General features: G+C 41.7%; 1 protein-coding gene and 1 long non-coding RNA gene across 13 annotated transcripts in view; one reads left to right on the top strand and one right to left on the bottom strand.

Annotated features, from left to right (window-relative positions):
* PTPRF (protein tyrosine phosphatase receptor type F) overlaps positions 1–23,977 on the bottom strand; it is a 479,704-nt gene extending 455,727 nt beyond the window's left edge. For 4 of the 12 annotated variants that reach the window (XM_081009319.1, XM_081009325.1, XM_081009329.1 and 1 more), the window contains exon 1: positions 22,724–22,910. The gene's annotated coding sequence lies outside the window, so the exon portion shown is untranslated. Of the gene's footprint in view, positions 1–22,723; positions 22,911–23,422 lie in introns of those variants that run through there. The other 8 variants (XM_081009326.1, XM_081009327.1, XM_081009330.1 and 5 more) reach the window with 4 other exon arrangements.
* Positions 1,363–5,432, top strand: LOC308479199. The gene is made up of 3 exons (XR_013987549.1): positions 1,363–1,488; positions 1,714–1,784; positions 5,022–5,432. It is a non-coding gene; the product is annotated as an uncharacterized lncRNA (long non-coding RNA).
* Positions 23,978–24,852: the final 875 nt, after the last annotated feature.

The following is a 24,852-nucleotide window of genomic DNA, read 5'->3' as shown; positions in this document are numbered from 1 at the left end:
AAAGGGAATGGTAGGCAAATCAATGAACACAGTAGACTTCACAACAGCATGCAATTCCAGTTCCCAAGAATGTATGCACCAAATTCCAGCCTCATAACAACTTAAATCAAGCAATAAAACCTTCAAAATGGGTTTTTAAAAAGAATGAGAGCTCCCTTATCCCCTCTGCCCTGGCAAAAACATTCCCGAACTAGAGGAGGTGTGAGGGAGAAAGAAAGACACTTTATAAGCAAACCTGGAAAGTGACCCATTGATATGGTTGTGCTAGCAAGCTGCCATATTAAATCAATATTAATTCTGCACAATTTCTTTATAAAAATAAAGCTACAAAATTCCCTGATGTCCACCTGTCCAGACAAGGTTGCTGGGGCTTTTAAAAAACATCTTTCTAAAAGGAATATAATGGATTTCAAGGAGGAGCTTACAGTGAATGTTCAGTGAACCAGGTAATGTTTTAATAGATTTCTAACAGCAGCCTGTTTTATGTTTTTATATCACTTAGAGACCTTGAAAAGTTTCAGCCAATGCCTTTTACTGCATCATGTTTTTAAGTTCAAGACATGCATGCTTCACACTTGTACAAGTCTTATGCCTTTTCCATTTTTAAGGTATTGTTTACTGTAATTACTGTTAAAGAGGACAATTTCAATGGAGATAGCTACTGCAGCATGAAGATCAAAATGTATTGCAGCACCTCAAAGACTTACAAATTTACGTGGCATAAGCTTACATGCCCATGAAAGCTTATCCCACAACATATTTGTTAGTCTTTAAAGTGCCACAAGATTTTGCTACTTTGTTATTAATATGCAAATTTCTGCCAGTTGTTAAAGAACAAAGAAAGATTCCCAACATCTGTTTCATATATCGTATATACGATTACTGCATTTCATTATTAATAGTATTCCTTACTGCTGTTTTTCAAAACTCAGCATTTACACTCTGATTTATACTGGAGGTGGGGATTTTCTCTAATTGCCTATTTGGTACTGCCATATTTTTTGTAAACATTATGTTGCTGGAATTAAGTGTCCATGAAGTCTGATGTCATAATACATTTCTTAGCCTTCAAGGTGTCACAATACTCTTATTGGTTAAAAAGGAGTCATTGCTTTAAATTCAGGGTGGCTAATCCCCCAGTCTCAACTACCCCCCCCCCAAGCATTTTTTCTTCCCCACGTTCCAGTGATTTGGTAAAGGAGTAAAAAGAAAAAAGAAAACACTTTGATAGACAATCCAGTGCCTGACAAGGATGCAATTCACTTCCTGTGTCATATGCTGGGATACAGCCCCAAGAGGGTCAGCAAAGAGGATGAATATGGCCCTTGAGTTAAAAAATAAGAAAATATTAGCTCCCCTGCTTTAATTGCTCAAAACATTTAAGACACAGCAAGCTGAGTCAGAGGAGAGAATTCTACATGTGTACCTCAATTCTTCCTTCAGTTTTGAAGTTCCCAAAACAGTCTTGAGTTAGAAAGAAGGCAGCAGGTAAGCCAAAGCGGGGGAAAGGTGCGGGGGGGGGAGAGTCCTCTGCACATGTTCAAATGTTGACTGATAAGCAAATCATGCACACTGTGCTTGAATTTCCAATTCTTCATGAAGAATCGTTGCTGACACATTCATAGCAGCAATTCAAGCCCTTTAAGAATGCTAAAACCCAAAAAGACATTACTATATATTCACATTTGATGTTCTTATCCCTATTGTACATAGACTATCCATGGAGGAATAGAAATGAGAAGTGTTGGAATAACCATATGGATTTTGCAAAAATGGTCTACCAGGTAGTCAGAAATCTAAGGATTGTTCTGTTTTGCTTTTCTCTTCTCTTTCTTTTCCTCCTTTTGGTTTGTGCTTTTATTTAAATTATTTTTTATCTTTGATATAAAGATGTCAGGTATTTGATATTAACCTTTATCTATTTTCTTTCAATCTTTATTTAAATTTTTTTGGGGAGGGGAATCTTAGTTCCTATTTCCTGATCTTTAAGGCAAAACTTTTATAGATTTAGAATTCTGATCTAACATACACTTTTTCCATGGAGGAGACTTCTATTGTCTTGCAAAATCCATTTCCGTTGCAACAAGAGCCTGGGAAAGCGTTATCCAAAGACGTTTATCCCACTAAGGTCCAGAGGGAGTGGTTGTGAAATAATCGTTTTATGTGTGGCACTGACAAGCAACAGCAACTTTAAAGAGAAGGAAATGCTGTCCTTTCAAACTTCCTTATTTACAAAAAAAAATAACAAAACAAAAAACTAGAATTGCAGTCATTAAGAAAAACATCTGGTATATTGCTTTGATTTGCAACACTAACTGTTGGACAGAAGCAAAACATTTTCCCCCAAAGAAGCTAATAACTGAGCATTCATATCCATGCATAACCTGTCATTTATTCCCCTCATCAGCAACTGCTCGAGTCTGATAAAATTAAACACTCAAGTCAGGCAGATTTTGTTAAAAGCAATAATTACATTATTACTAGAATATACAATTAAGTAATGAAAAAACCAGAATGACACTGTGCAGCAGTATTTTATCCACTTTTCAAAAATATCACTGGACTGAAAACATGCAGAATAATAGAAAGTAATAACAACACTTCCACTGAACTATCACAGTGCCCAATTTAAAACTTCAGCCACAGGCAAAATACATAAATGATTAGCATTGTGGTGTTTATTTTAATTACACTCTGCAATTAGAATCCAACAGCCTGTCAAATCATTTAAGATCCAGAGAAAACCAATAATTTAAAAGCACTGAGCGCCACTTAGAAAACTTGCCCCTTGTTTGAAACAGACTTGTTATGTCAGACAACTTCCCGACAATATAACAATTGTACAACCAACCACAAACTGTTTCCCATTCTAGTAATATCTAAACACAATACAGTATATGCATATATGCTTTTGCGTTGATAAGTTGTGAAAGTTCATGCAATCCAGTTTAGACATGCATCTAAGACCATCAGGACTGAGTTCTTACAGTAGCATGGTGCAATGAATGCCACAGCAGGGCTGTTCCTTCCTGCACTACTAGGGTAACGTGATATGCACCAGAGGAGGCACAGTATGGAATGGTCTTGCGATTCTCAAATTTTCCAGCAACACAGAGAAGCCAGCACAACTATGGCAACAAGGTAGTGAACCAGGGTTGTATCCACTGCAAGCCTTACTCGGAGTACATCAATTGAAATTAATGAAAGTAAGATAGTCATTTCCATTAACTTCATTAGTTCTACTCTGAGCAGGACTAGCACGGTATACACCTCTCAGTCTCTGTTATAGCCAATAGGTGAGTAATAATGGGTAATTCAGATATCCTACTCCTCAAATTGCCTTTTCCCCTTACAATGTTGCAGCTAATCTGAAGTGAAGAACTGAAATGGGTACCAACCAAATAATAATAATTTTGGCTGGAAATCGTGAGCAACTTCTATCAATTCATTCAGTAAAAACAGACCAAAGCTCTGACCATTTTTTCCCTTTATTTAAGTTATCAGTTCTACTTTCCCTTCCTCCTCCACCCTGTAATTGCAAAGCAAGGGGAAAGACTTCCTAACTTGTTTGTGCTTTACACCCTTTACCCCAATGACTATCTTCCTTTGGAGAGGGAGGAAGAACAAAAAAACCCCCAATGCAATGGAAAATCTGGATGCAGAATAGGATTTGCATATTTGCATTGTTATAACATGCTAACATTATATATCTCAAAGGTAGAATTTGGGGGTTTTAGCATAAAAGTTAGTGCATTAAGGACTATCACCATATCTGGTTATTTGGTGCACTTGTCACATGACAATTATACTGAAACTTCCCCCAATTAACACATCTTAGCAGCACCATTACCCATGGGCATATCATACAGTGCTCACATATGTTCAGATGCCCACCCACATTGACAACAGAACCTTTCACGATTCATCACAATTAGCAGAATTCTTTCCAGATTAATAATAATAATAATAATTTATTTGAACCCAACCCATCTGGCTGGGTTTTTCCAGCCACTCTGGGCGGCTCACAATAAAATATTAAAAACATGATAAGGCATCAGACATTTAAAACTTCCCTAAACAGGGCTGCCTTCAGGTATTTTCAGAGTGTGGTCACATTGGCTTGTAGGTACAACAGCCAATCTGCAAAATATCTATTTATGCCAGTAGCAGAAGATGGCTATTTACCCAAACCAAAATGCCAAGAGTTTACCAAAAGATGGCAAAATGTGAAGGGAGAAAATCACCCAGGAGAACCCTTAACAATTGTATTTTATGATGTGGGAAATTAAAAACTCAGTAAAATATGAAAACAGCATGTAAGCAAAGTTAAATTACCTTACAAAAAATATGCATATAGGAAAACAATTGTTTAAGGAGATAAACATACATTCCAACTCAGTGAAGAAGCATATAACAATCCTTAAAAACTAACAGGAAAAGCAGTCCCTCCTCATTTACTGGAATACCATACATAGTAATCCTATTCCACACTGGTTTCAAGCTAGTCAGAAAACATTGTTTAATTAGGGTAGTGTAATGTGTTAAAGAATGTGGTTCCGCCCACAAGGAAGGCTGTGGGATCAGCATTTCAAATCCTAGTTCACACAAGACAACTATTGGCTCTGTTGGGAAAGCGAGTGCTTTTCAGCCTCAGTTCCTATCTGTCAAAGAGAAATAAGTGACATACTGTACAATATGAATAAATGTGTTCATTTTCCAAATGCATTCATTCACTCTCAAAATTTAGTGGTACTTCTTGTCCTCTACTAATTTTTGAAGCTACTCTCATCTTCATTCCAGCAACCCTTTTGAGATTTCTTTAAGGGAGGGGGGGGAACCTCAGCCCTGAGCGGTTTTGCAAGGCTGAAATGTGTCCCTGAACTCTGATAATGCTTTTCTGTTGCTTGCCTGGACAAAGGATATAGAGAAGTGCATGTGTAGAAACTAGCCTACTATACAAAGATAAAATTCACATTTGCTGCTTTGCTTAGTTTTTTTTTTTTTTTTTGCCTCTGGTCCAGACCACTACTGGCATGTGGCCCCCAGAAGATTACGCAGAACAGAATGCAGCCCTCAAGCTGAAAAGAGCTCACCATCCCTGCTTTAAAGCTTAAGCAGATCATTTGTTTTTGCAATGTTTGACGTACATTCTTTCTTCTATCATTTCCAACAACAGCATTTCATAAAAATGTATTTTTTAAAAAAAATGAACATATGTGACAGACAAGTAAACTCCAGTGTCACCAAGTGAGAACACAATACATCAATATGCAGACAAAAAGAAAATGGTAACACATGCAAGTACAGTCATACCTCTAGTTGAGTTAGGTTCAGGTTGCGGATTTTTGGGTTGCAAACATGGCAAACCCGGAAGTGTATACTTCCAGGTTTTGCCGCGCATGCACAGAAGCCTTCTGTGCGCAGGAGCGCTCTATTGCGTTACACGCAAGCGCAGAAGCGGCGCTCTACTTAAGACTTTTCAGGGTGTGAACGGCGCCCCGGAACGGATTGCGTCCATAAGTAGAGGTACCACTGTAAAGAAAACATGGCAAGGAGTAGACAACACAGGTAAAAATGGTGCGAGCCATACCAACAAACCTACACAAAATATACTGCATTTTTCGCTCTATAAGACGCACTTTTTCCCTCTTAAAAAGTAAGGGGAAATGCGTGTGCGTCTTACGGAGTGAATGCAGGCGTGAGGCTCTGCTCACCGCTCCCTTTAAAGAGCCGTGTGGAGCATGTGTGCGGCTCTTGGGGGCTTTTCCCTGAGGAGGAAGGGCTGCCCTTCTCCCTCCTCAGGGAAAAGCCCCCAAGAGCCGCACACACGCTCCACACACTCTTTAAAGGGAGCGCGGCTCTTGGAGGAGCCTTCATACCGCTGCCCGGAAGAGGCTGCGCGCAGCTATCCCATAAGCCAGTACGCTGTCCTGGCTTCTGGCTGTTCTGGCTGTATGGGATGCATACAGGCTCTGCTCAACGCTCCCTTTAAAGAATATTTTTTTCCTTGCATCCCCCCTCTAAAAATTAGGTGTGTCTTATGGAGCAAAAAATACGGTAACTAGATAGAGCCTCTTGCTCAGATATTTGGTGCTTAACTCCCAAAACTCACCATGTGTCTTCCTTAAATTTCATTTCATTGTTCTCAATCTACCACTGCTCACTTTTAATCTAGCCCTCCATATAGTTCCTCATTCCTTCCAGTTTTATATCCTCTGCAGAGTCAATGGTCATGGCTATGATCCAAAGAGATGCTCAGGCTCACACAAAGAGCTTATGCTCACCCAGAAGAATTCCCCCCATTTTTTTTTCTTTGAACAGCTGGGCAATGTGCCACACCACAAACTTCCCCTCAATTCTTCTCAATTTTTAAAGCAGCTTCTCACACATCAAGAGGGGCTTCTATTTTAAGAAAAACTAGTATAAAGCCCCTTGGGCTCTAGGAACTAGATTCACAGTTCTTAGGGCTCTGGCTCATGATATCTATTATTTCTTCAAAGTCATTTCTGAAAATTGGTAGATAGTACTTATCTTAGGAAAGACCTCATAGATCACCCCAAACTGACAGGCATGTTAGTTAGTAGCCCTGCAGCTGAGATTTCAAAACAATTTTCCACTTTATGGAAGTATGATAACATAACTTGCTTAAAATCATGTCACCTAAAGTTTACTTGTTTATTTCAGTGATTATCAAACTGTACGCAGCACACACACACACACACACCCCTACTGGAATAAAAGACACTAGGAGAAGGAAGGGCACCAAGAGAGGGATCCTGCAGCAGGCAGAGCCAGAGTCTCTTTTCTTCCAGTAGTAGAAGCTTAGCACTGAAGCCACTAGAACTGCTGTGCTATGCTGCAGGGGTGAGTGGGCAACTGGATGCAGCCAGAAGGTCAGATCATTATCTCCACATCATCCTATGGGACAAATCTGACAGGTGGACAGGGCCACCCACCTGTCAATCACTTTACATCACAGTTATGCCAGATAATCCATTTTTGTATAGCTGAACGCCCAATGATTATTAGATCTTGCAAAGCACTGCACATCACGTTATGCAGATACTGAATCAGCTGCTCAGCACTTGCAAAGTGCTGTGCACCACACTTTGCAGGTTTCGACTATCAGCTGATCAAATGTACCTGTAAGCCTCCTTAGACACAGCAGCATTTTTACCTGTTCCCACGGGTACATCTTATGACATCAGATGTAGGGCAGGTGGGAGTGGCTTGGCCAAAGCATCCTGGTGGGCCAAAGAGAGACAACTGGCAGGCCAAATTGGGCTCATGGGCAAGGGGTAGATCACCACTACTGTAAAGCTTCGTCCCTGTATAGCTGGCTTTAGGAGGGAATTAGATGCACAGATGAAGTCTTCTTTGTCACAGTTGGATTAAAGAACCAATGAACAGATTTTATTTGTTTATATTATTATATCCTGCCTTTCAGATAAAATATTCCAAGGCAGTTTACACAAAGTTTCACAAAAACAAACAGCCTTTTAAAACAAAATAAGCAAACTGAAACAGCAGATAAAACTAGAATTAAAAAACACTTCCATGTCAAAAGGTGGGTTTTTAAAAAAAAGAAAATAAAAGGACCTTCACTAGACAAGCAAAATAGTGTAGACACAGCCTCCCTGGGAACAGTATTCTACATGTGGGCATCACTACCGCACCAACCCTTTTCTTGGTCACAGACAGCCACACTTCATTGGTGACGGCACCTACTTAAAATCCTCTAACAATCAGCTGAGCACATGGGCAGTCTCATGTGGAGGTTTTCAATCCTTCAGGAATCCTAGTCCCAAACCATGAAAGGATTTAGTCAGCACTTTGAATTGTGCATGGTAAACATACTGGGAGCCAGCAAAGCTGTCATAAAGTGTTGATTTTACAGGGGGGTGAGCTGCATTTCCAGCAAACCTTAGTTTGTAAAGTTCTGCATGTATTTCTATTTTACCGTGTTATTCACAGCCATTTATAGGCAGAGGCAGGGGCGAAAGGTTACATTCTGCATAATTAATGTTAACAATAAAATCATACCAAACAGAAAAAAATTGTTCTTACTACTTCTTCTTTTACCTCTAAAGGTAAAATATATACCCTAACCTCCTTATATCATGGCTGTGAGTCCCGGAAAACCTGTTCCCTGCCTTGCAGTCCTTTTTCCACCTGGCCTGGGAGGGAGGGGACTTGACAAGACTCAAACTACAGAATCTGAGGTTGCTGAACAGAATCTTTGGTTGCCGTATTGTTTAGGAGCTTTTATGTTTGGAGGGAGTTGTTGCTGTTATTTATATTAATTTTTGGCATGTAAATTTGTTTTTAGATCTTATTTTGATTTATGTGGGAATTATTCATTTTGGTTATGTTATTTTTAATGTATTTTTTGTAATTATGTAATTTCATGTTGTAAGTTAAAGGTAAATAGGTAAAGGACCCCTGGACAGTTAAGTCCAGTCAAAGGTGACATTGGGGTGCAGCGCTCATCTCGCATTCAGGCCAAGGGAGCTGGCGTTTGTCCACAGACAACTTTCCGGTTCATGTGGCCAGCATGACTAAACTGCTTCTGGCGCAACGTAACACCGTGACAGAAACCAGAGCACACAGGAAAACTGTTTACCTTCCTGCCGCAGCAGTATTTATCTACTTGCACTGGTATGCTTTCAAACTGCTAGGTTGGAAGGAACTGGGACATAACAACAGGAGCTCACTCCATCACAGGGATTTGAAATGCCAACCTTCCAATCTGCAAGCCCAAGAAGCTCAGTGGCTTAGAGCACAGCGCCACCCGCATCTCAAGCCACCTAGAGTATGGATTTAACTATGGAAAGACAGCATACAAATAGAATGCTGCATGTATAGAGTCGTACCTTGGATCCTGAACGCCTTACAACTCAAACATTTTGCCTCCTGGATGCTGCAAACCCTGAAGTGAGTGTTCCAGTTTGCCAACGTTCTTTGGAACGTTCTTTAACTGGAACGTGTCCAGAGGAGGGCAACCAAAATGGTCAAAGGCCTGGAAACAATGCCTTATGAGGAACGGCTAAGGGAGCTGGGCATGTTTAGCCTGGAGAAGATAAGGTTAAGGGGTGATATGATAGCCATGTTCAAATATATAAAAGGATGTCACATAGAGGAGGGAGAAAGGTTGTTTTCTGCTGCTCCAGAGAAGCAGACACGGAGCAATGGATCCAAACTACAAGAAAGAAGATTCCACCTAAACATTAGGAAGAACTTCCTGACAGTAAGAGCTGTTCGACAGTGGAATTTGCTGCCAAGGAGTGTGGTGGAGTCTCCTTCTTTGGAGGTCTTTAAGCAGAGGCTTGACAACCATATGTCAGGAGTGCTCTGATGGTGTTTCCTGCTTGGCAGGGGGTTGGACTCAATGGCCCTTGTGGTCTCTTCCAACTCTATGATTCTATGGAACCCAAACGTTTGACATGGCGTACACGGCTTCCGATTGGCTGCAGGACCTTCCTTTGGTTTCTGAACGTTTTAGAAGTCGAACGGACATCCAGAACAGATTCCGTTCAACTTCCAAGGTACCACTGTATATGATTTTTGTTATAAAAGGAGTGGAATGCCAAGGGAATTAAAGGGTACCACACTGGAGCAAGTACAACCACCTTCCTAAGCCAACAGCGAAGCACCATCTGGACCAAATGATTAGACATATGCAGATTATTTCTGAATTTATTCTTAGAGAATAAAAATGAATGAAAAGAAAGACCCTCTTATCTGTTCAGATTCTAAATGAAACCATAGTTTGTTTTTATCTTCTGGAAGCTGATTTGCCAGGTAGAACAATTCTAAATTCGGGATTCCCTAGTCCCCATCACGATTAGCAACAAATGACATAAAAAGTGTAAGTTTGAAAAAGGAAGTTTGAAAAAGAGTCACCATTTTAATTACCACTAATCTAATACAATATTGTGAAGTTCTCTTTTCTAAAACATTTTATATGCTGATTAACAGAATGTAAGAGCCAACTATAGTCGTCTTTGAACAGCAAAAAGGTAAAGGTAAAGGACCCCTGACAGTTAAGATAAGTCGCAGACGACTCCGGGGTTGCGGCACTCATCTTGCTTTACAGGCTCAGGGAGCCGGCGTTTGTCTGCAGACAGTTTTTCCGGGTCATGTGGCCAGCATGACTAAGCTGCTTCTGGTGCAATGGAACACCAAAATCAGCACACGGAAATGCCGTTTACCTTCCTGCCGGAGTGGTACCTATTTATCGACTTGCACTTTTTGGCGTGCTTTTGAACTGCTAGGTTGGCAGGAGCTGGGACCGAGCAACGGGAGCTCACCCTGTCGCTGAATACGGCATACTGTATTCAAGTTTCTAGTGATAAATATACTCATATTTCAGTTTTATGTAATATGTTAATGTTCAATAGGCTTCTTACTGCTTTTGTATATGAGGAGGGACATTAAAACATTCCTCTTATTCAGTAAAATCAGTTACCTTCCAAATTACTTCTCTAAACTCTGGCTGTTTTCCACACTGCTGCCTGGATCCCATACAAAGGAAAAATATAGAGCAGGTGGACGTTTGAGGCTCTGTCTTTGTCTGGTGTTAGGGATGCTAAGATGTATCCAACTGTAAGCTTCCTTTCACTGAACTTTTAAGGAGAAGCTTCTGTAATTATTTGATTTCATGATTTAGGGATTGGGAGAGAGACTAGATGAAGTATGAAACATGAAGTGTTGGAAAGAAGAGTGTCGTTCTGTGCAGATAATTAGTTCATGTATCAGCCAACTTTCAATAATAGTCCATATTAAATCTTGCTGGACTAAAAATCTAGCTGCATTTACTAGCCTCAACTGTTAAGTTCAAGGCTTACATATGGGCATTTTCCTATGGAGGCAGCAATAAAGTCAGAAAGAAACACAAGTATATTAGATATGAATTTCTGTTTCCTAGGTCTCCAGAAAGCAATAACAGTTTTTTTTCACACGTTTACAATTTTTATTTTAACAAGAGGTATGGAAAACGAGATCAAGCGCCTTTCAGCTTGGTGAAACACTTGTTTCCATGGGTTCAATTCTCCTTAGTACCTCACACAACATAATTGAAAGTTGCCCAGGAACAAGATCAGAACAACGAAACAGAATTCAGGAAGTAAAGTCTCCACAGAGGAAAACAAAAACACAAACCATTAAAGATGCCTCATATGATTAAGGTTAAAAACTAATTATTTAATGGAGCTCCATTTCAAAAACAACCAGATGTTCAAAAAGGAACACTAAGTTTATTGTTTCAACCAAAAGTTACAAAGAACGCCCAAAAGGGAGGAGAGAGAAAAATGCACAAATGCCTTTACACAGAGGTGACATGAACAAACTAGTTATAAAAGAAGTTCCATAAAAAGAAACATTTTTGTTTGCAGGTCAAAGAGAAATTTAGAAAATCAGTTAATAAATGCTAAGAACATAGGAGCCACTGCAGCTTTTAGGCACAAAGGATGTTGTGTTTCTATGGCACTGTGTTTCACGAGCCATACTGTTTGTTAACTGCTTGCATTTCACTATGCTTGGTTAATAAAACGGTCAGGAATTTCTTGTTATTTGTTTGTCTATAGATCTACTCAGGTTTGCAAAGTGACATAGTTCCAATTATTGTTTTATGCCAGAATGCTACAAAAACTACGACAGTAATTATCATTTTAGCATGGTTATGTTATGAGAAGCAATTTCTAAAAGTTCCATCATCCCCCAAAAATTATCAAGATGCCCATAAACTCCATTTCTCAGCCTTGATTGATGACTGTTTCCAAAAGCTGGTGATGGCAGATAGGGCTGGGCAATATATCAATATATTGTCCAAAGTCAGTTTAAAGTTCACATCGTGATAACTGTTTCACAATATTTGACCTGGCAATATATCACGAATCACAATGTGCCTGAGGGCTAGGTGATATCTGGTTTTCAACATTGTGATAACTTACCAGCTAAACATCACAGTAACTTACCAGCTAAACACTGTCTGCTGGCAGTCTGACAATCCCAGATTACTTGGATTCACTATGACTCATCACCGTAGTGGATTGTCCTGAATACCACCATTTGGTAGCCAAGCCCCCAACCAAAAGTCTCATTTGGTTGCATATTGGCTTGCCTGCTGCTGAAAGTGACCATAAGGTTATTGATAATATAATCATTTATACATTTTAGACCCTTAAGTAGTAGCAGTTGCCAGGACACTGTCCTGTTTGCCTCTGCGTTCCTTCCTTATTTCAGATATAGCAATATATTGCAATGTTTTGCTGTTGATATATCACAATACCGAAAACTAGTTATCGCCCAGCCCAAATGGCAGATTGTTGCTCTGAACCATAGCAGATATGCTGTTGCAGGGCTTCGTGTTGTCGTCCCCCATACTACTTGAGACCTACATAAAACTGCTGAGTGAGGTGTCATCAACCTGTAGATAGCACCCACCTCTACTTTTCCTTCTCATCAAATTCAGGTAAAGCCATAGGAGTGCTGAGTCAACAACAGGATTCTCTAATGGGCTAGAAGATGACTAACAAATGTCAATCCAAACAAGATGGTGGTTTATTTGCCCAGAGTAGTAGCATTCAACCAACTCTTCCAAAGTCTCAAATTTATAATCTGAGGGTATCATTAGCAGCAGCCTTGACTTTGGAGGCCTAAGCAGCTTCTGTGGCATGACACAACTTTCACAAGTTACAGCTGGTATGCCAGCTGCAGCCCCTTCTGGACAGACAGTCCAATCCAGTTAATGTTATGTTTGCATAATAGTAACAGGTCTTTGCATAGCCGTTCACTGTACCATGTTGCAGATTATCTAACTTTTCTAACACTGGCTAGAAGCAAAGTCACAGAAGGTATATAGCTACTTAACAATTCAAGACTGATTGCGTTAGTCATTTGTCTCCCCTAGATGTCAATGGGAGTCTATTTTTTTCCTTCTGGTCTGTTCAGGATGTGACTTGAAAGAGGTTGCTTGTGTTTTCCTCTGCAGGCCCTTTAACTTAATTCATACATTCGTGTGCAGGAAAAGGGCCATATAGATCATGATGTGCAATAATCCGGTACAAATGTTTTGCTGATTGTGAAAATGCTCCTCTGGCACCGTAACCAGGTCAACCTGAAAGGGTACAAAAGATTGTGATCTATTGTCAACGGCACTTCCCAGCCAAGGAATTCACACTGCAGACAGTTAAGTGTTTATTGTCAAAGATAACACAGTCACTTCTACATCTCTGTATGTCTATGCACACCAATCTAACAGCTAGGCAGCTATTCCCAGGTCCACACTCTATGGAGCAGTTGCAGCAATGATGGGACCACTCCCCCTCCACCAGTTTATATACCTTCACCTGAAGGGCTGCGTGCACACAGTCTGAGACTGCACCAGAGTGGAAACTTTCTCAATACATCCCTTTTCAATTCCCTCCTGGTTCTGGGAGACAGTGATACAGAAAAGGGTGGAGAAGCACCTAGCCTTTCACTTGCCTGACTGCCTCTTTCTCGTCTTCTTCTGAGGCATCCTGTGCTCCAACCTCTAGTTCTAAAGCTTCCCCTGCCTCCAATTCTTGCCTCCTGGCTGGTACAAGCCTCTACAAACCACCGCCCCCACTCCTGAGCCAGCCCTGCTGCCCCTGGTGCACACTCATCAGAGGCCTGCCAGCCCGACATCTATGATAACACTATTAGACAGATCAGAGACCCTATTTTTCTCTAATAATTACAGTACGTAAAGTAGGATTTCTCTTGCTTCCCCAAACCTGGGAAGAAAATAATTGGGGACAACAATGTTCCACAAGTCCTTCCCTGGCACCTGCAGAGTTCCCTACCACTGTTGAAATTAGGCTTGAAAGAAGCATTCGCAGAATAAGGTGTGTGTGCTTGGTTGTGGTAGGAGCAGTTGCCCATGACTATTTATCCAGTTTGCAAATGTGCTCACAGGCTCAAAAATGTTGGCAACCTCTGTGCTAAGTGATCAGGATGTAAAGTGCAAGCTCCTAAAGAACAAGGGCACGGTCCTGCAAATCCTGTCATCTTTTTCAGGAGTTGCAGAGAACCCAGAAGAGGTTTGGGTCTCTTGCATGTTGATTTATATGCAAGAAAGACCAACTCACTCACCCTTGAGTGCTGTGGCATGAACAGATTATATGAAGTTTGGGTAGGGTCTTCTTTTACCTTGGGCTTCAGAGAAGTTAAACTGTACAAATTGCCTCTCAGAGCTCTGCCACCACCTTCCCAAATGTTTGTGGAAATGTTGGGGAAATGGGAAGAAGGCAAGAGAGAGAAGGGGATGGGGTGCTGCTAGTGTTAGTGAAGTTGCTCACCTTCCTTGTAGCTTAGGGTAGGGTTCTTCTAAGTTGTTTACTTGCCTTGTTCTTTCTCCACCATGACACATTCATCCCTCCCCTCAGACCCAAAGTTCCTCCTTCAACTTTCCCTGCCTACTTATTTCACTATCTCTCCTTACCACTTCTCTCTGACTTCCCTTGCAATGCTGCCTCAGATGGGTCCTGAGGGTGGACATTCTCCTCCTCATAGGCCCCCTTTTCAGATATACGTACACTGCTGGTGTTGACAGGAGTTTCTGTTGTTGTTCCTTCTTTCCTGCCATATGGCTAGAGACAAAAGTGAGAGTGAAGACTTCCTTAAGAGGCAGGTGCTAAAGGCCATCTTGAGATGCTGCTGCCGTGGACACCTCATGGTGCAGCTGCAGGCAGTACAGATACTACCACAGAGCTTGGCTGCAGCTGAAAGGCTCGCCTAAGGCTCCAACAACAACCAGTCTGTTTCAAGTGAAAAACCAGAGGATTGCCACCAAGAGAAAATAAAATGGACCCAAATCTTGAACAAACAAGTGCTGTCTCTTTCTGTGTTCTTTGAAGCAGCACATGCAGTGAAGCAAGATCCCTTCCTTGGGGTAGGAGAGAGGTATCGTTTCATTCCACTTGAGAATGACTGGCTAGTGAGCCAACACAAAATTTATGGACCTCTGAATGAAGATGTGGGTGCACTGATGCAGAAATAGTTGAATCCAGCTGAGCAGTTGTAATTATGACCAAATAATACCTGTGTAACTGAACACCACAAGTTATTTGATCATGCATATGAACTCTGTAAATGCCTACACTAAACAAAGAGACTTTTTAAAAAAATCCATGTAACAGGTCAGGACACGCAAGTCACCACAGAATAACCACTCGCCACCAATCTCCTACAAGGTTATGCTGAAACCAATACTCCATTTTTTATTTGACAAGCATTAACTACAGCTATCTTTTTTCCTGAACTTCCTCCCTCTCCTATGCCCAACCTCTTTGGCTCTGAAACTTACTTTTTAAAATAATAATAATAATAATAATAATAATAATAATAATTTATCATGTATGTGAAAGCACTTTGCTTTAGAGCAGAGGTGGGAAATCTCAGGTACAGGGGCCAAATGCAACACTCCAGGTCTCTCTATTCAACCCTCAGCATTATCCCCAGATCTCGCTCCTTCTTCGCAGACCCCATACCTCCCAAGTCCTGCTCCAAGTCCTCCTTACGTGCTTTTTCTTGCCTGGAAGTGTCCTTGAACTGAAATAATGCCTCTTCCCTGCCTGGATAAAGAAAGGCACATAGAAACATCTTGCTGGAATGTAGCCTACTGTCTAAAGGTAAGCCACATCTGTTGCTCCTCCCAGTTTTGCGGTTCACAGCATAAAAATGTAAAATAAAAACAAAATGTATAATAAGTGAAAGTAAAGAGCAAAGAGAAAAAAATACTCCAAGGAAATAAAACAATTCCAACCAGAAATATATCTACTACATAGACATGTTAATCAAAAGAAAAGATGGTTTAATAACAGAAAATTCACACTGGCCATAGAGGAGACCTAGGTAAATTCCTGCCAAATGCAGATATATTTCATTTTCAAAATCTGTGTGCTGTACTGGTTTCAACTTTCACTAAGTATATTTGGATTCAAACTCTTACTCAACCACAGAATTCACTGGGCCAATCATAATCTCTCTACCTAACCGATCTCACAGGATCATTCTGAGGAGTTAAAATCAGAAGAGCCATGTATACTGCTCTATGCTCCTTAGAGAAAGGGTTAAAAAAAATGAATGCCTAATAAAATGTCATCTGGGCTCTCAATGGTATCAATAGGCAATGAACATACATGTTGTGCCATTTCAACATAGATGCACAACTACATGCCATTTCAACCCATCCTACTGTGCTGAAAGGTCTTTCCTGGGCCCAACTTGATCAAGTCAAGTTTAATACAAGTTAATGAAAGTGTTAACAAATCATCATCATCATCATCATCATCCCTCTATTTCTGATATTTAATCTGTGAATATCAATACTAATGTAACCAAAATGGAACCATCCATGCATAACAGCATATAAGGCAGCTTTGCAAAATCTCAGAGGTTGCAGGAATTCAAAAACAAACTTAACTAAAAGCAACTCAATAAAGGCTGAGCATGCCAAGTGGTCACAGAATGCTCACTAATAGTTGGGAGTAGATACAGAAAGCCAAGCAGGAAGGGAAATGGAATGGAGAAGTCTGAACAGGAGCATGCCACACTGCAACATTCTGTTGCAAGTCCCTCTTTTACATACTATGTACAGTGGTACCTCTGGATGTGAACGGGATCGCATCCTGAAGTGAACGCAACCCACATCCACACAGGTCGCGATTTGCCGCTTCCATGCATGCTCGCGACGTCATTTTGAGCGTATGCGCGAGCAGTGAAACCTGGAAGTAACGCGCTCCGTTAGTTCCGGGTCGCCGCGAAGCACAACTCGAAAATACTCATCCCGAAGCTACTTCAACCCGAAGTATGACTGTAATGCCAAACATATCCAAGTAGCTAGCCTTATACAGCTAGAACAGGATCACAGACATACAAGCAGGAGGTATGAGTAGGCTTGGGAAAACAACAAGGTGTGAAGAAGTAAAACAAAATTCATGAGGAAAAACTAAAGGAGTAACTGCTCCGCAAGACAGCCCAAGGGGGACTGAGCACGCCATGAAGCCAGAAGACTGAGTGGCCATGAAGTGTTGGCTTTGAGGGTTGGGTAGAAAAACAAAGGGTGAGAGGGAATGGGATATAGTAGCAGAAGGAATGGCTGAATAGGACACTGAATAGGAGCATTCCACATTTTACTGCAACTCCCACTTGTAAGACACAATAATAAACCTGCAAACCTACAACTGAAATTCAATGCAACAGCCATCACTTTTCTGTAAACTGCAATTATTTCCCCATTCCCCTGTTGGCACGTAGTCATTGATTCAGATAATGTAACTTGAGACTGCTTTGCACATGCAAAAAGTCTGAACAATATTCTAGGTAGCAATAACCATGACTTCTTGGCCAATATTTTAATAGTGATGAAAGAAATGTTTTAGTAGAAGTGAAAACTGCTGACTAAGAAAGCAGAGCATAAACAGTAATTAAAAGACAACATTTTTGAAAACATGATTAAGAAATGTGAATTGTTTAAAGCAGTCTGCCCCAAGGTTTTTCAAGGCGAGGTAGAGATAACCACTGTGGTATCCACTGAACAAATCCAAGTTAAATTAATATTTAACTAACAGTAAAGCAGCAAGCAGAAATAAACCAGGTTCTTAACAAGCAGTAGTTGTCCAATATGATGTATCTCTTCTGAGCATTTTAAAATATCCTCCCATGTTATCTATAAGACAAAGAGCTAGGGAAAAAAAGTGAATTATCAGGATTGCAGCAGAAGCCCCCACACTACTGAATTTATGCCTTCAGACCTCTATTTCTGGGTACCTATAAAAAAAATTAAGCATTACACCACTTTATTGCACAAATCATGCAGTGCACTCTTTAGATGCATACCACTTCAAGTATAACTGTCAAACTATTCCATCAGTCATGGATACTTTAGCTGAGATTCCTGCATTGCAGGGGGTTCAACTAGATGATCCCCAGGGCCCCTTCCAACTCTACAATTCTATGATTCAAAAACTATGTGATCCTCTTATCCTGCATTGTACAAGGGACACTTAATATTTCCGTGCTGGATTAGCATTACACATCAGCATTTCCCCCTAACATCTTAGATATAGCATTTTACCATTATTATAATATTTGTGTTCCATAATGGGAACTAAGTAGTTTAACTCTTAGCCTCTTCTGAAAAGCACTTTAGAAACCATTGTAAAATTGGAATGCAGAAAGGTTTGCCCTTCATAATATACTAACAAGTCCAGAAAACTGCTGTCTAGTGGTATTTAGCTGATCCAACAAATACTTGATGGGTTTGTAAGTTTACAATCCTATTACCATATAAAATACACATCTCAACCTTTTCATTATCACGCAAGCCACGGTATATGAAAGTGTCGATTACACACTATGCTGCCACAAACATGTTAATCGCACTCTGCTGAAACAGTTTACGTAAGCTCTCGTCTTATTCAAGTATCTTTAAGTAACATCCAAGGAATCCATTTCTTTTGGGGGAAACTCCTGATTAGGTTGATATCAGTTAAAGTCTACAGTAACATAACTGCAGGGGCAGGGAAAAGAAAGGCCCCAGATTTAGGGCCTAATGAAGGTCAATACGATCAGCAACATTATGTTCCTTACAGAAGTTGCTCTGCATCTTTTAGAAACATTTCCTGGCAAAAGAAATACTGAAATTGAGATGTATAATGGGACAACATTCTAAAAACTGTGCTTCTTTGGCAGTATGCTATTAGCAGGCTCCAACAATGTCATTTGCAGATTTAAGTATATAGACTCCAAAGAAAATGTATGAACCTATATTACAAGTAGATTTACAGAAGGTCAAAAACTCAGCTGAAACTCATCTTCTTTAAGCAATTCTTCTCAAAGCCCACAAAAACTGACTTTTCTTCTGTTACACTTATATTTTTCCTTCCTTGGAGACGCATTCTCCAACAACTGCTGCTGGCAAAAGACACAGATGTTGGTGAGACTTTCTTAGGAGCACCACCACATAATAAACCAGAATGAAAACAATCCAAACATTATTTATAGCCCATGTGAACCAAAAGGCATCAATACAGAATTGTTCATACTTTATTTGCTAAATATTCTGACACTTTCAGCAGAACAGAGGAAGGCTGGCTATGACTTCTTTTACTGTTTCTGCCAAAAGCCAACACACTATCATGGGTAAGCAGTACATAAAAAAGCAAACAAAGGCATATGGCGATATTTATAACCAAGCTGAATTATAAAAATCTTCTGCGCTAAGGGATGCATTAGCTCCTTGTCCATAAGCTGTTTAACTCTTTGCTATGAATGCCTTTTCCAGAAATGGGAGGAATGCCAAAGCAGGTCACCCTCAAAGTTAGTGAGTTAAAAGCAACCTACTGGAAACACAAATAAACTAACACTGATTTATAACTGGCTTAGTTCACAAGGTTGGCTGTTGTGATGACAGGCTACATTGATTTCTTATTGATAAAGTTAAGTTTGTTGATCACACTCTTGAATGTAAGTACTATCTCAGAACCACAGCTAAAACAATGGCATCATGGCAAAGTAATAAACCAAGGATTAAAGTACACTGACAGCAACATAAAACTGGCCACTGTGAATCAAGCATCAAGATAATAAGTGCTATGCACATCAAGTAGTTTTTTAAATGAAGATATTGTCACCCCAGGGCCTCTAGCGACAAGGAGAAGCAGCCTACAGCATTGGCAATCTAAAACTGTCATGTAGCATTTTCTTTTTAAAGATGAGCATATATGGTTATTAACAGAAGCAAATATAAAACTATCAACCAGGCACTGTCCCTGCACAAGTCTCACATAAATTAACTGAAGTTGCACTCAAGAACATCTATGTTCCTGCATTCTTACTCCTTTGAATGAGACAGCATTCCTGGTGGATTGTGCTCTATTTGTTCATTATTTTCATGGCAAAGTTAATTTATGCTTGTAATTCAACACTTTCCTGTTCACTTGTGGTGAGCAAAAACTGCCCAAAGAAAATCACGAGCCTCCTACAATTTTGAGGAGACAAAGACAGACATGGGCAAAGCCTCCATAATGTAACCAGTTAACTTGGGGCTACATTATGGAGGCTGTGAATTGGGATTGTTCACCTCCTAACTACAAGGCTGAATTAACAATATTCAAAGATTGCAAAACACTGAGAACATCAAGATAGCTAATTTCTTAACCCATAGCTATATCTTCAACAAATCACTCTGTATAATTCAGTTATCTACTTGACAAGTGGCCATTTTGACAGCACAACTACAGTTGATAACATGTATGACAGATAGCTAAATAAGTATGATCCTAAGCACTCTTTGAAGTAATTGCCACGGACCATCACCCTTTGTGCATACAAGTTATCTACATGCATGCATGTTTCTTAAGAGTGGAAAATTTTATGGTTTTAATCTTTATGGTGAATACTTAGTTTGCACTTTCAAGAGCTGAAACAGCTTAACTGAAACAATTGATAAAGGAAATAACCAAGGGTTTCATGCATTCATTTCCCTTCATTCTGTTAATATATTTCACACAGCTACATTACTCTGCACAATACTGAACTCAAATTTATTCATAGTTCAGGATTGTGCACAGCCATGTAAAGCCAACAGCATGAGGTGTTTAACAACTGGCAAGTGTAAAACTGAAAATGTTACTCTCATTCCTGATATTCAGAAGCAGTCTTGGGATTTCATACAGTCTGCCAGTCATTGCTTCAGTTAAAAAGAAACCAACAGGTTGAGTGGGAGCTGGCTGACAAAGTGCCTACACCATTTGCATTTTAAAAGGGCCCTTTTCTTCTCTTCTAAAGTACTCCTGCCAGTCCAACAGGGGGCAAAAGTTTACATTTTGAGCACAAGCATATTAGAAGACCTCAGAGATTGAATGTGGCAAAAGAGAAATAAAAAAGGAATTTATCGTAGCAGGGTATATTCTCTCACCTAACTCTGAAGGGAAACCTACCACTGTCTTCATTCAAGGCTCTGAGAAATACAACAGCACCTAAGCCACCGACATGTAGAGGAACTTTGCTCAGCTTTTAACACTCCCTGCCAACTACTATTTAACATGCTGCATATTTATATTTTATTTTTTTAAAAATTAATTGCCTCATTTCCCCCTGCAAACATTATTCCAAGAAAAAGAAACCAGCATCACAGAAAAAAAGCTAATGTTAAGTACACAGAAAACACTCCATAATTTTTATCCACTTCTTCCTTTGAAGCAAACAAAATGATAAATGCTAATAAGCAACTGTCAGAGAAAAAATGTGATTCAGGTAGTTTTCTAATTACCCCATGTTTAGCTCAGAGCACAAAGCATAGACTTTGAAGCAAAAAGGCACCTTTCTAAAGCTGTCTGAGTTTAAAACAAAACAAAACCACAAACCAGTCTGACCAAAGCAAGGAAACTCATTGTTTCTCTCTCATTTCTTTCCATCAATCTGCAGTCAAAAAGAACAAAGCGAAGAAATAAAAAACCCGACACTCTTGGTTGCCATTTGAAAGGATGAAGCAGGCATTCTGAAAGCATCTGGTTTCGAGGCTCTTACTGGAGTGGTGTCACTGCTTCGCTTTTCCAGACTGTATGGTAGACCTGGGACAAATCCAAAAGATTGTATTTCTAAACATTTCTTTCAGGGTGGAGAAGCAGGCGAGGCAAGGCAACATTCCTGACCGTGCAAGTCTTAGGTTCTAGGCACCGCAGGTGAAGTCAGGCAGACTGATCATGTCTATTCTTCACCTTTTCAAAACGCCATTGGGGGGGAAATATACACCGAGACTGATTTTCTTACAGGCGCTACCACAGTATATTACGTCTTCCAGTGGGAAAGGTCACCAGGCCACGTTCATTAACATGGAAAACAAACCTCATGTTTCCAGGCTGTAAGAGTATTTGGACATTTGATGCTTTCATTCTTATTCTTTTCACATATTAGGGTTTCTTTTTAATCTAAAAAACAACTCTTTCAGCAAACGATCAGGAAGAAGGGTCTTTGAATTTCTTTATTTTAAATTAGTGTCTACAACCAACACCACCATTTGATTAAAACAAAAAGTTCTGCATTTTGTGCCTGCTATGAACAAAGTATGCAAATCGAGGAAGGGCGGAGAGGAGAACATACACATGCCGTATCATGCAACAGTTCCAAAACAGGTACAATGCAAGTCTCCGTGTAATAAATAATATGAACTAAACGCACACACGCACACATGGAGGCCAGCGTGGAAAAAGCAGCCAAGAATCCGTGCAGGTGGTGGGGGGTGGGGAGGAGAAAGAACCCTCAGCTGAAATCCGGATTTTTTGTATTTTAAAAAAAGAAAAGGAATCAAGTGAGAATGGCGTCGGCAGGTAAGAGACGGGCGGACTGGGCAACAACCCCTCCCCCCTCTTGCACGCACAACTCCATTAACCGAGAGTGGATCAGGTCCAAAAGGTTTCTTCTCCCCGAGGAGGGCAAGTTGCCGCTGTGGGAGCGGAGGAAGAATCCCAGGGCAACAAGGGGAAAGAAGGCGCTTCTGCCCCAGGGATCGAGGTTGATCCCGGCGAAAGCGGCGGCGCATTCAGAGCAACTCACCTCGAAGGAAGCTTTAGGGCTCGGTGGGCAACGGGGGGAGCGGTAAGGTATTTTTGTTTCAGCAAAGGCAAGCCTTCCCTCGCGCTACTCAACAGGCGGCGGGTGACCGGCAAGACCGTGAGACGCCGAAGAAACTACTCACCACACGCGCCCGGGGCGCCGCCACCCGCATGCTGCCTCGCTCCGACCCGCCAACTAGCTGCTGGCGCCGGGCTTCGCCACCGTCTCCCTCTCTCTCTTTCTTTCTCCGTGAACACACGCGCGCGCGCGCGCTCACACACACACACACACACACCGGCAGCTCCCGGAGCCCCTCCGCTCCCTTCCCTCGCACGAGCTCCCGCCCAGTCCGCGCGCGCCCGCCTGAAGAGCCGCCAGCACAGCCAACCCGCCTCAGCAGGCCCGCGCCGCGCGTACCCAGAGCCAGCTAACCAACCAACCAACCAGCCCGCCCGCAGAGCCCAGGAGTGCCTCGCGCCCGCCCGCTCGCCGACCCCTCCTCCTCCTCTCGCGCGCCCCTGACACCCCCCACCTACTCCCCCCATTGGGCTGCTGCGCCTCTTTCTCTTCGCGCGCCCCCACCCCGCCGCCGCCTCACCGTCACTCCGCGTTCCTCGCAGCTCTCCTCGCGCAACCGACTACGACCACTCGGTTCACCTCGACCTCCTCCTCTCTTCCCCCCCACCTCCCATTCACACGCAAACACATTTTGCACGCAGCCTTTCTCCAGCTAACGCCGAGTTATTGTGCAAAGAGAGTTGATGTGCCCCGACACTCTTCTTCACTATGCGCCCCCCTCCCACCCGCGTCAAAATTATCCAGGTTCCTCACAGAAACTCACCACTCATGGGGTCGTGCCCCTAGAATTTCTCGCTCGCCCGACTATCCTGTGCTTTTCTTGCGAGGAAGACCCGCGGGGTTGACTTCCGAGTAAACCTGCTTGGAATAGAATCCGGCTCCCCGGGTGTAGAGATTATGCACGCACACTCCAGGAGACACTTCGCGCCGTCTCTCTCTCCTTCACCATTTGTCGGCTTCCTCTCTCGAAAGCCGCTTCACCCTCTGCCACAGAATCTTCCACAGAATCGACACCATTAAAGCTCCGCAGCAGCTACTTCCCGCCTCCAGAAGATCCCGGTTTCAGCTGTGTATCCCCCCCCCACCTCACCCGTCTTTCAGATAATTCTTCCTGTTGCAACCCTCTGCTCAGCTCCCGCGCTTTCCGCCTATTTTATTCGGTGCGGACCCTGATGTCCTCCCGCTCCTCACCCGTACGGAAGAGATTGGGAGGGGGTTGTTTACACTGTGAGGGTCAGGTATCGCGCACAACTGCCCCGGGATTGTTGAGCGAGGCAAACTCTCCTGTACATTTGCAAAAAAGTGCTTTCGTCGTCAAATGATCTCCGCCTCCCTCTCCCCACCCGCCTCCTATATTGAGTCATGTCATCTTAGTCAGAATAGGTGTGAACTGCTCTAGGGCCCCAGGGCTAAAGGTTAGCAAATCTGAAAGAGGCCGGACTCAGACACACCCGACACCACCTTTTTCTTGAGCTTGGACTCAGCAACTCCACCTCCTTATTTGCGAGACCGGCTGGAGGCGGAGCTGCTTCCTCACTGGTCGTTGCCTGAACTCTCCAGCCCTGCCTGCACAACAGTCTCCAGCAGAGACAGGTAAGGAAGTAGGTAAGTCGGCAACCCTCTTCGTCAAGGTTCCGGGGGAAGGGGAAAGTTTCCCTGAAAATGTTCTTTACCATTTCGTACTAGCTTCTCAGTGTACTGTCTATTCTCTTCTCCACACCCCCTCCCCACCGCCACCATATTGGGCTGTGCAAATAAATAATTAAAACATCCATCATTAATGAAAATTGCACTGTTGTGCATTTTTAACCAGTCTTTTTTAAAAAAAATAAATAAATCTAAGCCTCTCAACTTGTGTTATACACTTCCATGCTTGTTGGGGCATGTCTAGCCTTGAGGCCAAAAGATATTGGCAGGCATACACTTGGAGAGCCACATCTTAAACTGCCTTTGAAATGAAAGAGCTGGAGACGACAAGAAAAAAAGAGAGGGATGGAGACAAGTAAGAAGAAGCAGAATTTGAGCAGCAGCAGCTTATAATAATTATAATTATAATAATTTATTATTTATACCCCACACGTCTGGCTGAGTTTCCCCAGCTTGAAAGCAAAATAAAATATGGACCAACCAATCCTATGGGTCCACTTATGCTGCCACAATCTCAGTGTGATTTAGCTGGTATCCTATATACAC

Source organism: Podarcis pityusensis (genome assembly GCF_964106645.2).
Source record: "Podarcis pityusensis genome assembly, chromosome: 6".
Taxonomy (NCBI): Eukaryota; Metazoa; Chordata; class Lepidosauria; order Squamata; family Lacertidae; genus Podarcis; species Podarcis pityusensis.
The sequence above is the reverse complement of the archived record's forward strand: the minus strand, read 5'-3'. Positions and strand labels throughout refer to the sequence as shown.